A 17,653-nucleotide genomic window follows, 5' to 3' on the forward strand; every position below is an offset into this window, starting at 1 on the left:
TGCACATCATCAAATATAGTATAGAAACCGCCTCTCAAGCAAAGCGTATCAGAGATAAGTGATGGCTCAAATTCCCAGGAATATGGAAGAGACAGGAGAATACATCTAACATATTTCCCAAACTCACTTCTTTTCCTAAGAAATCATCTCCTTTGGGATGGGTGATTACAGTGCTTCTTCAGCTCTCAGATGTGGCACTTCTTACTTCCATCTGAACCTATGCATACATTTATTACATAAATTGAGAAAACCTGAGATATAACACAGCAATTTCCTGCAACAAAACCCACTGCCTCCCACTGTGGATGCCCCCATAAAGAGAGCCCTGGATGCACCCCTGGCTCTGTTAATTAGCTGCCTCTGCAGCTGGCAATGCCAGGAAATAAGGACAGTCAAGCATCCGGTACCAGCAACTTCCAGGCGGCCGTGCCGGGCCTTGTTCCCTAGAAGCTGTTCTGGTACCCTCACTGTTCTGAAGTTTGAATGGTGCCTGGTTCATGTTCTTGGTTTTCTAGTCTCTCCGCCCATCTGCAGATCCCGGAAGATAAATGAACTCCCAACATCCTTTCAATAAAATCCCTTCTCACTAGCCAGTGATACTTCTTTTTTTTTTTTTTTTTTGAGACGGAGTCTCGCGCTGTGTCACCCAGGCTGGAGTGCAGTGGCGCGATCTCGGCTCACTGCAAGCTCCGCCTCCCAGGTTCAGGCCATTCTCCTGCCTCAGCCTCCGAGTAGCTGGGACTACAGGCGCCCGCCACCACGCCCGGCTAGTTTTTTGTATTTTTAGTAGAGACGGGGTTTCACCATGTTAGCCAGGATGGTCTCGATCTCCTGACCTCGTGATCCGCCCGCCTCGGCCTCCCAAAGTGCTGGGATTACAGGCTTGAGCCACCGCGCCCGGCCGCCAGTGATACTTCTTTATGTTTGTAACTAAGAATACACTTTCATAGAACTAAAGTCATTTCTTAACAAACTACACCAGGGAAGGGGGCAGGGGGCCATCGGCTTTCATCTTGGTGTCCTTAAGCAGGAGTAAAATTCAAATCAAAGTATTACATTTCAAAAATGTGAGAAACAAAATTTCTGCACCCCAGCAAGGTCCCACGTAGGTGGCAGTTCTGTCTCTGATTCCTCTTCCCATGCTGTTTCAGACAGAATACCTGGCATATAGTAATAGATCATTAAATGTGAGCAAGGATGATTTGCAAACCATCTACAATTTTGCAGAGTTATACCTGATACAGTAGCTTCCAGTGAAGGCTGTAATCCTGACACTCTAATTATACACCTTTTTATTTTTTCCCAACCTAATCTCCCACAATTACAATTCTTGCGTGTTGGATAAAGATTTGAATTTACATTTCAGATATCAATGTCTTTTTTTTTTTTTTCCTTAATACTGGATGTGTTGATTGAAGAGCTAAGGTTGCTCTACTTGGCTCTATTTTCTATTGACAATTAGTACCTGGCAGAAATAGCAGAGCATGGTCGTTCCATCCCCACGGAAATAAATGTTTGTAATTACAACAAAGCAAGAATGCTGTTCATAAAGCTAAATAGTAACTAAAACAATAAAAATGCATGCCTTTCAGCTAGTCGAGGGATGGATAACATAAGAAGCTATTGTAAAGCGCTTTTGAAATATAAAGTTGAAGGGAATGTTTAAATAATTTCACTTGCATGACTTAGATTCCAGGGGGAAATTTTTGTTTCAATAATTTCAGGAACTTCCTGCAGCTTCTTTTAACCACATTACATTAACATAGGTAGCAAGTGGTTAATTCCTAACCCCCAATGACATTTCTTTTTCTAGAATTCCAAATTTCCATTTCCAATAATAAAACTATTAGCAAGTGATGTTTCAATGTGCAAACTTTCCTTTATTTTCAGGTTCCTAATATATTGGGCTTCTCTTAAAAGCTAACCTGGAAGGTGACAATTTTCAAAGAGATCTGCACAGAAAGGTCCAATCCTTTTCAAGTTTCTCTCTTTTAGTAGTTTCCCAGTGGTCAGAGAGATAAGTACTCTGTCAGAAGCAAAGTTGTGGGAGCACGAGGCTGGAGCAAAGGGCACCCAGGTATTTTATCTCATGCTCCGAGCTCCGCTTATGTGGGAGGAGAGGATGCTGACCCACTAAGCTGGTGGTATTTGACTTCCTGCATCACCAGTTCTTCTTTCTCATACAAGCTGTTAGAAAATAAAGACATAGTGCTATGTTTAATGCATATTAAAGATTTATCCATTTATGTAACAGTGCAAAGTTTTTTTTTTCTGTCACTTTATGGTTCATTTATTTAGCTTAATGTCCTCATTTGCAGAAAAAATGCAGAAATGTGTATTTAACCACAGAAAAGATTAAAGTCAAAACTTAAATTAAAAATGTAATTTTTTGATAATCTGTTTTATTGTTAAAAGTACCCTCACTGTTCCTGTATGTGTAGGGATAATTATGCATGGTACAACGCTGTGTGTGGACACCCTGTAGTCTCAATTAAATATTTGAACTACTTAATGAAAGGCAATAGGATTTTTGCAGTTAGTAATTATAACCATAAGCTGGAATCGAAACTCTCTATTCACCCTCAGACTGCTTAGTAAGTCAGAAGATAAAATGGTTGTGGCTACCATGTCTTTAAAAGAATTTTTCATGATCACAGAATAATTGTAGCATGACAAAAATTTCCTACAGTTGTTTCAGGAAAGGCATGAAAAGCTGTTTTTTCTTCCTTTGTCCATTTCCTTAGTACTGCAGCAAGATATTATTTGAGAGTTTGGAATTATCAATAGAATAAATTATTTTATTATTTGATATAAAATTAAAAGCCCTTCTTTTGCAGTTATCCACTGGCTTTTAATATTTTTAAAGTGGCATACTAATAGATAGGTTGGATTTTTTTTCATAGAAAATAAAACAATAAAGATAATGTTTAAAGTAAGCTTAAGCTTAAATTCCAGATTAAGGTTCTTGGAAATTAAGGAAAAATGAGTGAACAGTAAATTTTGTATCTTTTGTCTTCATAGTTAATGATACTACAAATTCATAGTACATCATCCTTATATTTGAGAAAGCAAAAATAAGTACTTTAAAATAGGGTATAAACTGCAATTCTTTTTATTAATAAGATGTAGTTGCTCACAAAATCTCATAGAATTTTATGGTTTGAAGCACACTTCAAGTATACATGGTCCAGTCCCATAACCCATGGCTGAAACTCTTTGAAGCTAATCACAGAATAAAACGTTGCTTCCCAAAACTTCCACAAACAGAAAAGAAAATCAAAAATAGTAGAAGTTTGGAGAAACAAATCTTCTAATATCCAAGTAGCTGTTTAATTAGTATAGCCTTTAAACTCTTTTTTGATTTACAATTATCTTTTTTATCATAAGGCAGAAGTCTCTGAACTCATCCAAATGACTCTATCATTTTGATAACTGAATAAAGAATGGCTCTGGCCAAACACTTGACTTGATAGATCTGTGTAAACAATACAGAATAATCATTATGCTAATTTTTTATGCTAACGCTTTATCACTTCTGTTGTTTGGTAAGTTTATACTTGAACTTCCTATTTCTTAGAAAAAATGTTTCTTTTTAATTTTTCTAGGAATCTAGGTATCTTTTTAATATTCCTAATCAATTCAGAACATATGCACATGTATTTATTCTATCACTCTAATCAATTCCCATTCTTGAACTTACAGCCATGAACAACCTTTTGTTATGTGTGCCTTATTTTCTCAGTTATTAATCTACTGGATTCCGTTAGCAAGATTTTCCCACGAACCACGTTTATTACACATTTTCTGTGAGCCCTTGTATACACAACAAAAATTCAAATGATTATATTGTGATCCAGGAGATTAAAAAAGAATAAAACCAAAAAGCAGAGAAATAAATTAAAATAAGAGACCAAGTGGTGTAGTAGAAAAACTCTAAACTAGACGTTGGAGCATGACCCGTCTTCAGGAATCAAGTCCCTAGAGCCAAAAGGAGGAGAGCAGGGTCCCCCAGTCATCTAGGAAAAATATAGTCTGGAGTGACCTGTGCTCCTCAAGAGGATGTGAAATGACCTCTCCTTGTCCCATGCGCCTTTTGAATATTCTTTTTTGTTTGTTTTTGTTTTGAGACAGAGTCTCGCTCTGTCGCCCAGGCTGGAGTGCAGTGGCGCAATCTTGGCTCACTGCAACCTCCGCCTCCCAGGTTCAAGCAATTCTCCTGCTTCAGCCTTCCTAGTAGCTGGGATTACAGGTGCCTGCCACAACTCTTAGCTTTTCTTTCTTTTTTTTTTTTTTTGTGTGTATTTTTAGTAGACACGAAGTTTCACCATGTTGGCTGGGCTGGTCTTGAACTCCTGACCTCAGATGATCCACCTGCCTCAGCCTCCCAAAGTCCTGGGATTACAAGTGTGAGCCACTGCGCCCGGGACCTTTTGAATATTCTTAAGGGTAATATTATAGAGCTGGATTTACCATGGACTGGTTAATTTTGGGCAAATCCCTTAAATGAGACAGAAGAATCTCTCTCCAATTCTGATGTCAGAATGCTAATGTCTGTCAACCCTACCTCTTAGGATTATTATGAGAAATATATAACATGACTTTGGTGAAATTTTCTTGTGAGCTATTCATGCACTCTATGTGCAAAGAATCATTAATAATAACTGTCCAATAAGAGAGCTTTAGGTCTAACCTTCCATTAATTTAATGGAAATATGGGATATTAAAATATAAGTGAAAGATGACTTATTTCCTTCAAGTTTCAGATAAATGTGAATGCATTCCAGATTGAATGGTTTATTTCACAAAGAGAATAAACCTCATGTCAAGCTTTGTGTGCAATCAAATTTCAATGAAACATACTTCTCTACAGTGGATGAATACATTTTTAAAGCTTAGTGAGATGCAACTTACAATAACTACAACTCTTTATTATAGAAACAGCTAAAACCCAATAATAAGCATTTATATATTTAGTAAGAACATCATAGTAACTTAAAAATAAAATCAGGGAAAAGACGGATCTAGCATGGTAAATGTAGAAACAGGAATAGAATTACCTGCCAATGAAACAAACATGGAGAATAAATAAAAGATTTCAGGCAAAGTAGACAGGACAATAGGAGCCCTGTCCAGTTTCCAGCCAAGGAAATGACCTGGTCTAATAGGATTTGATATACCTCAGTGAGACGCCCTTGCCTTTAATTTCTTCATTTCCTGCCCTCTCCCCATCCCCAAGGTACAAAGTGTGTTCCGTCACTTAAAGTGGCTGGAGCTGGCTTATTTTTATTTAGCTTTCATTATTTGCAAAGCATTCTTTTTTATAGTAAGGCTAGAGGGCATTCAGTAAAATTAATGTATTTCCAAAAGTATCATTTAATCAACTTTTAATATTGGACTATTTATAAACTTCTTTATTAAAGTAAAATAACAATGTTCTTAATGTTTATGTAGCCTGGACGATGAGCAAAGATAAAATCAGAAATCAACTTTCCTACCTCCCCACAACCGATTGCCTCCTTAAAACCACCCCCACTTTGAGGGGCAAACCCCTGTTACTTAGTGAAATATAGAGCAATTCTCAGAATGTATCCATTCACTCCCAGGTCACAAAATGTCCTCTAATCACCTTTCCTCTCGAGAATTGTCTCCTTTACCAGTTGCAATTCTGTGTACTCCATAAAAATCAAAAAAATCAAGATGCCAACCTGTGATCCAAGTTCTCTTCACAAGTTTGGGTCCACTTTAATGAGCAGGTCCCTTATAGTGAACTTTCTTCCTATTTCCAGGCATGAGGCTTCCATTGCTTCATCATACACCCATGAAACACTATGACTCATGGAGGACTGAAGTGAGAGGTATTACAGAGAAAGGCAGAGCTCGGCACTAATAAAGTTATCGACATGCCCCCTTGTAAACTGTTGTGTGATTCCTTTGAAAGTAATAGGAGGTTGGGTGCTGAATTCTTCAGGGCATCCTTGGGGGTTAAGATCCCTGCCCATGAATGGTTATCCGTCATGTGCAGTTTTCCCAGGTAGAATGAATCCCTCAGCCTCAGCTGTTCTCCTGAGGCTGGTCTCTCCAGCTGGGATCTGGGATGATGCACTTCCAGCTGCTTCCTGCAGAGATAGCCTCATTGGCCAGGGCCTTCTTTGACAAGATCTAAGATAATCCCAGGCTAAGCTTTGTCTCACAATGCCCACCACAGAGTGATAAGAAAGATGCAATCTGGCCTACTATCGGGGGAATACAATTATTTCCAGGCTGTAGCCTTCTTTGGTTTTGCTCTGGGCCTCTTCACAAGCCTCTCATCCTTTAACGATTTTCTGGAATAAATCTGACACTTCTTTGTCCCTGTAGGTCCAGGGATGCACATCGAGTTCTCTGTCAGGGAAGGGGAAGAAGATGAGCACTCAGCATCCATCCAATCTCTCCAACGGGAGACCGCAGCTCTTCCCTCATACCCTTCAGGGGGATGCTGAGCCTAAGGCCAGGAAACCATTTTGGACACTGCTTTGCAAGTCCTGCAAAGCAAGTCTGTGCCTCCCTTTGGAATGTGGAGTGGTTGGCACCTGATGTATATCCCCATAAAGTTACTCAAAAAGAGCGCTGTTGTAGACACTTAATCTAGTTATAAAGAGTATAAGCAAATCTGTGGGATTCACTTTATTTTTTTATTTTTATTTTACTTATTTATTTTGAGATGGATTCTTGCTTTGTTGTCCAGGGTGAAGTGCAGTGGCATGATCTAGGCTCGCTGCAACCTCCATCTCCAAGTTTCAAGTGATTCTGCTGCCTCAGCCTCCCCAGTACCTGGTATTACAGGTGCCCGCCACCACACCCACCTAATTTTTGTATTTTTAGTAGAGACAGAGTTTCATCATGTTGCCCAGGCTGGTCTCAAACTCCTGATCTCAGGTGATCCACCCACCTCGGCCTCCCAAAGTGCTGTGAATACAGGTGTGAGCTGCCGTGCCTGGCCTTCACTTTAAACTTTTAATGTTTTACTCTTTCATATTCAGTATCTAAAGTTATCCAATTTTCTGATAAGATGAGCAAAAACCACAATAGAAACAAAGAAAACCACCGTTTAAAAAACAACATGGTCAAGCTGATCTTACCACAGTGGCATTTATATTTAGTTGGTGTTATGAATTGAATTGTGCCCACTTCCTTCCTTTCTCCCTCCACCCAAAAAACAAAACAAAACAAAACACATTGAAGTCCTAATCCTAGGAATATGACCTTATTTGAAAATGGGGTATTTGTAGATGCAATCAAGTTATAATGAGATCATACTTAATTAGGGTGAGTTCATACAGCTGATGTCCTTATTAGAAGAAAAAGCAGACACTGGATGAAGACACTGGACACAGACACAGACACAGTGGACAACACCTTGTGGAGCACAGAGATTGAAGTGATGCATCTACAAGTCAAGGGTTGCCAGCAATGCCCTAAAGCTAAGGCAGGAGCACAGAAGAGACCATGCCAACACATTGACTCCAGAGTTCGAGTTTCCAGAACTTTGAGAGAACAAATTTCTGTAGTACTTTACCAAACTCATGCACTTAAGAGGGAGGGATGATAGGGAAAATGTTTTGCTTGAGATCAAAGTCCAGGGGTTTACACGTATTCCTACATAGTATCATTCTAGTAAAAATATATCTTAGAGACAAAATTCACTTTTTTAAAAAAAAACTATCTACTTATTTAAACAATATGTTGCCTCCACCCCATCCCAGTGTCCCACTGAAATATTAGGAAGCCAACAAGCCTGTTTGCCTGAAGATGTATAGAAAGGTCTCTTATTCTTCTCTCATCTTTCACCTGCTGGTTCAGAAATTAAGGTTGCACCATCCAAAACTAACAATCAGACATAAACTGGAAGTAGCTTGTTGGAATTTCTTAGTAATACTTTTGTAATCCTATAATGCTGTCCATTTTTCTACAACCAGCAAATCATCGCCTCTACCAAAATCACAATAAAAATGTAAGGCACACTGCATGCAGAAGGTGAAGGTGCAAATCCCATAAATAAAGTCCCACAGGCTGAGGCAAAAAAAAAAAAAAAAAAAAAAGTGAGAGACACAGAGAGCGAGCCTGGGAGCTGTGCTCACTGGAAATTACAGGTGTTTGTATACTCCATTGACTCAAAGTGTTGGAAAGCTAAGAAGTATGAGTGGTTAAATATATGCTGCTCAATTTTGAAGAGCAAGTTTACAGCCTAGTAATGACTTTATTTTAAACCGATTCAGGCAACAGCATGGAAAGAATGTAGTATCAAGAACTATCTCACACCCTGACAGCTGACAATAACATTCACAGAAGAAAAGCTTTTGAAAATATAGATATGAAATATCATCTTAAAAATTCAACTTTAAAAACACACCATAGAATATAATTTTGGGGGCAACTAGGAGAAATCATTAGAATAAAGTTTGAAATCCTAAAAATGTATGCAGGGAAAGGTGATTTCTGTGAGTCAGGAAAACAAGTTAACATGAAGAAAACGGCGGGGTGGTGGGAGATGAAAATGGGGATGACGAATATGTCTAGGAATTCAGTGGCAGAATTGAAATCTGCATTGTTGTAGTCAAGGGAAAAATGACCTTGAGGAAAAGTAAGATAATGATGTGAAATAAATTTGGAAGACATGGGAAACTGCAAGAGAAGAAAGATACGAAAGTTATTTGCATTTATCTGATAAAAACAGAAGGACAAAAATTGAGAACTCGTGAAATAATTTTTGTTTTGTATTATTTTTTCCAGAAACAGAAGCATGAGAATAGCATCCAAATACATACGGAAGTCTCCCAAATATTTATATTTTAGTTTTGACATCAAGAATATATATTTTTTATTATATTTGTCTCCTCCTTTCACTTTTATGTTTCATCAGACATTTCACATGAGAACCACTGCACCCAAGCATGCTTATCTATCTTTCAAAGCACGCTTATCTCTCTATCTTGTTTCAATGAATGGCATCAGCCTTCACCTCATCACCTAAACCTTCTGAAACATGGCGTCATCAATGACTCCTTTCTTCCTTTCTTATCCCAACACTAATCCGTCCACTTGTCTTTTCTAACTCCCAACAGCCTCTTCAGTCTTTACACATTTCTCCATCTCTACCTTAATTCAAGCCAAGGTTATTTTAATATTCCTAAAATTGTTTCCTCTCCATTATTACCCACTGTATCAAATTCCTTCTCTGTTACATTTAACCAAAAAGAACTTTAAAAGCAAATGCAATCACATCACTTCCCTAATTAAAATATTTCCACCCTCTTCCTATTCCAGGAAGACAAAGTTCAACATGACTTTCAAGGCATCCCTTATATTAGAAAGTACCCCTAGTTTTCATTTTCAGCCTCATCTCAGATGCTGGCACCACTCCATGTCTCTTCCATCTTACACACAAAGACCATTCAGAGGTAATTTTAGGTCAAAACATGCTGGTTTTTGTTAAGTCCAGGGCCCGACAGGTCAAGGTAAGAATACTGACTTTCATTCCCAGTGGGAGGAAAAGCTAAGGAGCCTTTCTAGCTGAGTAAGTGGCACACTGCCATTATGTATGGTCACTCTTGTGACTGGTCTAGAACAAAGGGTAATTTGTAAACCACAAAGTATCTGAGACAAGTCTCAATCAATTTAGAAAGTTTATTTTGCCAAGGTTAAGGATGTACCCATGACAGCCTCAGGAGGTCCTGATGACATGTGCCCAAGGTGGTCAGGGGACAGCTTGGTTTTATACATTTTAGGGAGATATGAGATGTATTAGTGCATTCTCACGCAAGGCTGCTAATAAAGGCATAGCTGAGGCTAAGGTTTAATTGACTCACAGTTCGGCATGACGGACAGAGCCTCAGTAAACTTACAATCATGGAGGAGGTGGAAACAAAAATGTGCTTCTTCACAAGGCAGCAGCAAGGAGAAGTGCAGAGCAAAGGCTGTGAAACCATCAGATCCCATGAGAACTCCACTCACTATCATGAGAACAGCATGGAGGTAATTGCCCCCATGATTCAATTATTTCCCACCAGGTCCCTCCAGCTCATTGTGGGGATTATGGGAACTACAGTTCAAGATGAGATTTACTTCTGTCCTTGGGTTTTCTTCATTGTATTGTTATAACTTCTTCAATACATGCCAAACTTACTTATTTTAGTCATTTTCTTTTCTAATATCTGCATTAAATCCATTTCTGTCTGATTGTAAGTTACTAGGCTTAATATATATTTTCATTATCTGTTTTTTAAAAATATTGTCTAATACCTATTTTGCATTTTTCTTTGACCCAAGAGTTTTGTAAGAGGGCATTCATTGATCTGTAAACTAGTTGTCCTTTGGTCATTTATTTTCAAATTAATGTTTTTGCTTTCAGAGACAGTTATCTGCATAACATAAATCTTTCAAATACCATGGAAACACATTTTATATCTGTCAGTTTTATAGGTTTCCCATGGATTTGTAAAAGAAACCTGTATTCTGTAATTATGGAGTATGTTAATATTATATATAAATATATATGCATATATATTTATATATAGCCAATTCTCTACAAAAAATACACAAATAGCCGACAAGCATATGGAAACATGCTCAACATCTAATTATCAGGGAAATACAAATCAAAACCACAATGTGATACCACCTCACTCCTGCAAGAATGGCCATAACCAAAAAATTGAAACATAATAGATGTTGGCATGGATGCAGTGAAAAGGAAACAGTGTTGGTGGGAATGTAAACTTGTACTACCATTATGGAAAACAGTGTGGAGGTTCCTTACAGAACTAAAAGTAGAACTACCATTTGATCCAGCAATCCCACTACTAGGTATCTACCCAGAGGAAAATAAGTCATTATACGAAAAAGATACTTGCACATGCATGCTTCTAGCAGTACAATTCACAATTGCAAAAATATGGAACCAGCCCGAATGCCCATCAATGAACAAGTGGATAAAGAAAATGTGGCGCATATATATATATATATAATATATATGTTATATATATACACACACAAACACACATATATATATTACTCAGCCATAAAAGATAATGAAATAATGGCATTCCCAACAACTTGGATAGAATTTGAGACTATTATTCTAAGTGAAGTAATTCAGTAATAGAAAACCAAACAAACATCATATATTCTCACTCATGTGTAAGAGCTAAGCTATATGAGGATGTAAAAGCCTAAGAATGATACATTGGACTTTGGGGACTTGGGGGAAAGAATAGGGGGTGGCGAGGGATAAAAGACTACACATTGGGTACAGTGTATACTGTTCCGGTGATGGGTGCACCAAAATCTCAGAAATCACCTCTAAAGAACTTATTCATGTAACCAAACAGTACCTGTTCCCCAAAATCTATTGAAATTTAAAAAAAAAAATTAAAAAATAAAAATAAAAATAAACTTGGCCTGAAATTCAAAAAAGAAAAGAAAAGAAAGAAATGATTGAGTTAAGATAAGGGGGACTGTGGAAACCAAGGTACTTGTTACGCGGATGAAGTCTCCAGGTAGCAGGCTTCAGAGAGAATAGAGCATATATATTTCCTATCATACCTTAAAAGATGTCAGACTCTGGAAAATATCTAGTAAGGGAAGGAGATTATTTACAGGATGCAAATTTCCTCTACAAAAAAACCAACTTTGCAGGGTCATTTCAAAATATGTCAAAGAAATATATTTGGTATATTATATATACCTTGATTTCCTTCAAAGCCTGCTCCTATCTGTCATGGGATGCTATACCAGACTCAGGTTAGAATTTTGTATCTTCTTTTTACAAAAAGTCTGTGTTGTCAGTCTGATGATCTCTATTTTAATACTAATGCTGTTCAGTCGTATTCCTGAACTCCAAAGGGAGGAATAAAAGGATGCATGTTTAACCCCCTTCCTATTGTGGTCTGAACTAGATTTTTGGGTTTCCTTGAGATACTCTTGGCCAAGAGGAGTCTATTTTATCAGTTGCAGTTCTTTGAATTTTATTTTTGATTTATACACCTTATGAAATGAGTATTGCCCCATGCTATTAATGAATTCTTTAAATACTATTTTCCTGTTTTTGGAAACTTAAGTATTTGCTACATTTATGCTAATTCTAAATCATGGAATAATAAGCACGTCTATGTATACATATTTTCTTAGTGTCACTTTTCGTAGGACCTAAGGGTATTACATTTTTCAGGTTCTTGGGGTGTATTGCTTTTCAGAAAGGTTACACAGTTTACACTTTCATTGGCGGTGCATGTGACTATATATATTTTGTATTCCCTCCCCTGAGAATTTTCTTCTTATCATTATAAAACAGGGTATATGTATATTTTTAAAAATAATTTCTCTATCATACTGTCACCAGATTGCCCTAGTTAAGTGCGCTGTTTTTTTCCTTCTAAGACCATGAATGCTGTATATCTATGTTTTCTTACCTGGATATTTATTTAATTTATACTTATTCTAATTATTCAAATACTAAACTTATTTTTAGAATCTTAGTTTTTATTTCTATTTATTGCACCTTTATATGATTTTCCTACTTATAGATTCAGATGGTTGATTATTTTTCTCATTTAATTTGTTATTACTTTTTTGGAAACTTTATGTTGTATTTTCATTACATTCAGTTCTTTAAAAACTACTTGGTTACCCAAGGAATTTTTTATTACAATTAACTTACCTAAGTTCAAAAACAATTTAAAAACTGATAATTCTCCCTAAACAATATAGGGAATTTAGGAAATTTATCTTCACATCTTCCCCAGGCTATATTGTATCGATATAATTTAGTCTATCTTGTTTAGTTTTATTTTATCCCAAGATAAATGATTATTTTTGTTTTATTTTGATTTTTATTAACCGATGTTAACAGATTTTTGCTCCCAATTCCTCACTTCCATTTTAGTCCTCTCTAAGTTCATGTTTCTCTATTCCCATTTTGAGTTTAATTTAATCAGGATCGACTTGCACAAAATCTTTGGGTTTCTCCTCTCTTGTCAATTTTACAGGCAATATTGTTGGAGGTTGGCAGTTATTTTCTTTCAGAGCAATACAGAACAAACATCACTCTACTTTCTGCTAAAGATATTTCTTTAAAGATATTAAATATAGATTTTATATTCCATGTGTGATTACATTCCTATGGGTTCTTACTAAACAGCATTCTTTCTGATGCCTCTTGTGTTTGCAGGTTCTCCCTCATGGTTCTTTGTTTCTTGACTCTTTAGTGAAATCTGCTGGTGAGGGCTCATTTATCTAGTAACATTTCCTAGAGATGAGTTTAGTAATGAAGCTGAAATTCTCCAAAAACATTTGTGTTCTTTTTGCCATAGGTAAATTGCCTATAAAATAAACTCTGGGTTTGTTGTGATATATATCCATGTCTGTATCTGTATCTATCATGCATACGTGTAAATTTGAGGGAGGCCTAGCTTTTTCCTTTCTTCTTAAAGGGTAGATGGGAGGTTTGTGTGTATGTTTGTATCCCTGTGTATTTACGTGTTTACCTTCCATTCAGGGTCAAGTTTATCGACAATTTACCTTGTATCAGGTGGAGAAACGAGTTGTCTTTAGTTTCGGTTCACAGCTATGCTAAGAGTGTAGCTTTCTCATCATTCCAGCTCATCAAGAGTACTTATGATCAACTCCCAACTTTTTAGGGACCCGGATGTCCTCTTGCTTCCTGCACTCTGATAGTCTGTGCAAACCAATTTGCAAGTCAACATTTTTGGGTGATATCCTCAAAGTCAAACCTGTTTCAGAATTCTCCTTTCCTCTCAAGGTTTATTTCTCTACTTAGTTTTCAAATGAGAATTCCTACTTTCTTTCTGGTGCATTAAGTCTTTTATAAAACACATTTCCCAAGACTTTTTAGGTGTTTTTAATTAGTAGAAATACCAGTTAAGAATACTAAGTTTCCCATATTACTGGAAGAGGAAAATTGTGTTGAGAAAATTTAATGAAATCTTGCAAATGTGCAAATGCTCCACAAAATTTAGTCTTTGTCTGCTCTATGCCTTTCACCTGCTTTAAGCTTGTTATTTTGGTTATTAAAATAAATCACTTATTTCTATTTCCTAATCTACTTAACTAAATTGTGACTTGCAATTTAACTCATGTTTGGAAATAATTCATGTATTTATGTACTGCTTTAAAAATGCTCTGTAAGTATCCTGTATGAGTGACACATGCAGCTTTTAACAGAAAAGGTACTATAGTGAGAAGAATCTGTGTATAATAATGAAGAACACTGCAGAATTCCTAACAAATAAGTACCAGATTTCTATCAATTTAACCGTTTTTTTTTTTTTAATGGCGAGCTGCTTGTGGTTTTCTTTTAATGAGTTTATGTGGTAGATTATAAATTAGAATATACTAATTACATTTAACATAGGCATTTTAAACAGATTTGGTATGGACTCCACATACAGAATCTATTCTTTACAGGTTCCCATATTTATAGCTTTACAAAATATTGACTATCCACACTCAAGGAATGAGAGTACTCTGTTATTGCACTTGGGAAATTCCATTAACATGGTCATTCATACCATTGATGGGAGCTAAATGTTTATAGGCCAAGTAATCTATGTAATTAATCTCAATTTGTGGTTGATAAGTGTAATTGGAGAAACAAAAAAAAAGGCTTATCTGGATCAGGTAATTTGTTATGAGCTTATGCCTGTCTAACAAGGCTTGCCTTGAGATGATAAGTATCAGTGTGAAATTATGGATGGCCTTACATATATTCATGGTAACTATTAAGAAAGTAACTGAGGATGAAGGCTAGAAACCCTTGGGATATCTTTGTAGTACAAAGAAGTAAACAAGGTTGTCTACTGAAGCCATTTACTAATGCCTTAATCAAAACTCTTTATAAAAAATGCATTTATTCTAGCCTCACACATTCAAAGCATGTTCACTATACAGACAATATTGAGACATGGAGTCACTGCAAATGCCCAGTGTCAAAGTCCTGTTGAAACCTCACCATTGACCTGGAAGTTTGAGCTCTATTCGGCAATCCAACCCCTAGCATGCTTTCTCTTCCAGTCCTCACAGTTCCTGTTCTCCATGAGCTCCTCTGCTTTTGGGTATCCCATTCTCCACCTCCACTCCTACACACTCAGGAGGTCAGCAGATCCCATTTCCACTTACCTTATGGAGGAAATTGAACTCTTTCTTTGTATATACTTTAGTTCTAGGGTACAGGTGCACAATACGCAGGCTTATTACATATGTATACCTGTGCCATGTTGGTGTGCTGCACTAACTCGTAATTTACATTAGATATATCCCCTAACGCTATTCCCACCCTCCCCGACCCCACAACGGGCCCCTGTGTGTGATGTTCCCCTTCCTGTGTCCAAGTGATCTCATTCCCACCTATGCGTGAGAACATGCGGTGTTTGGCTTTCTGTTCTTGTGATAGTTTGCTGAGAATGATGGTTTCCAGCTGCATTCATGTTCCTACAAAGGATATGAACTCATCCTTTTTTATGGCTGCATAGTATTCCATGGTGTATATGTGCCACGTTTTCTTAATCCAGTGTGTCATTGATGGACATTTGGGTTGGTTCCAAGTCTTTGCTATTGTGAATAGTGCCACAATGAACATATGTGTGCATGTATCTTTATAGCAGCATGATTTATAATCCTTTGGGTATATACCCAGTAATGGGATGGCTGGGTCATATGGTACTTCCAGTTCTAGATCCTTGAGGAATCGCCATACTGTTTTCCATAGTGGTTGAACTAGTTTACAATCCCACCAACAGTGTAAAAGTGTTCCTATTTCTCCACATCCTTTCCAGCACCTGTTGTTTCCTGACTTTTTAATGATTGCCATTCTAACTGGTGTGAGATAGTATCTCATTGTAGTTTTGATTTGCATTTCCCTGATGGCCAGTGATGATGAATATTTTTTCATGTGTCTGTTGGCTGTATGCATGTCTTCTTTTGAGAAGTGTCTGTTCATATCCCTTGCGCACTTTATGATGGGGTTGTTTGTTTTTTTCTTGTAAATTTGTCTGAGTTCTTTGTAGGTTCTGGATATTAGCCCTTCGTCAGATGAGTAGATTGCAAAAATTTTCTCCCATTCTGTAGGTTGCCTGTTCACTCTGATGGTAGTTTCTTTTGTTGTGCAGAAGCTCTTTAGTTTAATTAGATCCGATTTGTCAATTTTGGCTTTTGTCACTGTTGCTTTTGGTGTTTTTAGACATGAAGTCGTTGCCCATGCCTATGTCCTGAATGGTATTACCTAGGTTTTCTTCTAGGGTTTTTATGGTTTTAGGTCTAACATTTAAGTCCCTAATCTATCTTGAATTAATTTTCGTATAAGGAGTAAGGAAAGGATCCAGTTTCAGCTTTCTACTTATGACTAGCCAGTTTTCCCAGCACCGTTTATTAAATAGGGAATCGTTTCCCCATTTCTTGATTTATGTCAAGTTTGTCAAAGATCAGATGGCTGTAGATGTGTGGTATTATTTCTGAGGACTCTGTTCTATTCCATTGGTCTATATCTCTGTTTTGGTTGCAGTACCATGATGTTTTGGTTACTGTAGCCTTGTAGCATAGTTTGAAGTCAGGTAGCGTGATGCCTTCAGCTTTGTTTTTTTGACTTAGGATTGTCTTGGCAATGCAGGCTCTTTTTTGGTTCCATATGAACTTTAAAGCAGTTTTTTCCAATTCTGTGAAGAAAGTCATTGGTAGCTTGATGGGGATGGCATTGAATCTATAAATTACCTTGGGCAGTATGGCCATTTTCACGATATTGATTCTTCCTATCCATGAGCATGGTATGTCCTTCCATTTGTTTGTGTCCTCTTTTGTTTCACTGAGCAGTGGTTTGTAGCTCTCCTTGAAGAGGTCCTTTACATCCCTTGTAAGTTGGATTCCTAGGTATTTTATTCTCTTTGAAGCAATTGTGAATGGAAGTTCATTCATGATTTGGCTCTCTGTTTGTCTGTTACTGGTGTATAAGAATGCTTGTGACTTTTGTACATTGATTTTGTATCCTGAGAGTTTGCTGAAGTTGCTTATCAGCTTAAGGAGATTTGGGGCTGAAATGATGGGATTTTCAAAATATACAATCATGTCATCTGCAAACAGGGACAATTTGACTTCTTCTTTTCCTAACTGAATACCCTTGATTTCTTTCTCTTGCTTGATTGCCCTGGCCAGAACTTCCAACACTATGTTGAACAGGAGTGGTGTGAGAGGACATCCCTGTCTTGTGCCAGTTTTCAAAGGGAATGCTTCCAGTTTTTGCCCATTCAGTATGATATTGGCTGTGGGTTTGTCATAAATAGCTCTTATTATTTTGAGATACATTCCATCAATACCTAGTTTATTGAGAGTTTTTAGCATGAAGGGCTGTTGAGTTTTGTCAAAGGTCTTTTCTGCATCTATTGAGATAATCATGTGGTTTTTGTCTTTGGTTCTGTTTATATGTTGAATTACGTTTATTGATTTACATATGTTGAACCAGCCTTTGCATCAGGGATGGCCCACTTGATCATGGTGGATAAACTTTTAGATGTGCTGCTGGATTTGGTTTGCCAGTATTTTATTGAGGATTTTGCATCAATGTTTCATCAGGGATATTGGTCTAAAATTCTCTTTTCAATGTCTCTGCCAG

General features: G+C 37.1%; 1 long non-coding RNA gene across 4 annotated transcripts in view; it reads right to left on the bottom strand.

Moving 5' to 3' along the window:
* Positions 1 to 1,859: 1,859 nt before the first annotated feature.
* Positions 1,860 to 17,653, bottom strand: part of LOC110741742 — a 120,348-nt gene continuing 104,554 nt past the window's right edge. For all 4 annotated transcript variants that reach the window (XR_002518529.2, XR_002518531.2, XR_002518528.2 and 1 more), the window contains one exon: positions 1,860 to 2,187. This is a non-coding gene — a long non-coding RNA (uncharacterized LOC110741742). The remainder of the gene's footprint in view (positions 2,188 to 17,653) is intronic.

Source organism: Papio anubis, chromosome 15, assembly GCF_008728515.1.
Source record: "Papio anubis isolate 15944 chromosome 15, Panubis1.0, whole genome shotgun sequence".
Taxonomy (NCBI): domain Eukaryota; kingdom Metazoa; phylum Chordata; class Mammalia; order Primates; family Cercopithecidae; genus Papio; species Papio anubis.